Consider the following 217-nt stretch of genomic DNA (forward strand, 5'->3'; position numbering starts at 1 on the left):
AACTCTGTGGCAGATTTTAGGTCTCGGGATGTTGTTTGGCCGTCACTGTAGCCACCTAATTTGCCAGATGTTGTTTTACTGCTTTCTTTGAACGTTCCGTATTCATTGATGGTGTTTTCTTTCCCTAAATCATTTTCAATTAATTTATATTTTTCTAGGATGTTCATTATAGACTGAACATGGTCTACATTTTCATGCATTTGATTCCATGATTGGT

This window comes from Morone saxatilis, unplaced genomic scaffold, assembly GCF_004916995.1.
Source record: "Morone saxatilis isolate NCDOM2014 unplaced genomic scaffold, NCSU_SB_2.0 Contig16, whole genome shotgun sequence".
Taxonomy (NCBI): Eukaryota; Metazoa; Chordata; class Actinopteri; family Moronidae; genus Morone; species Morone saxatilis.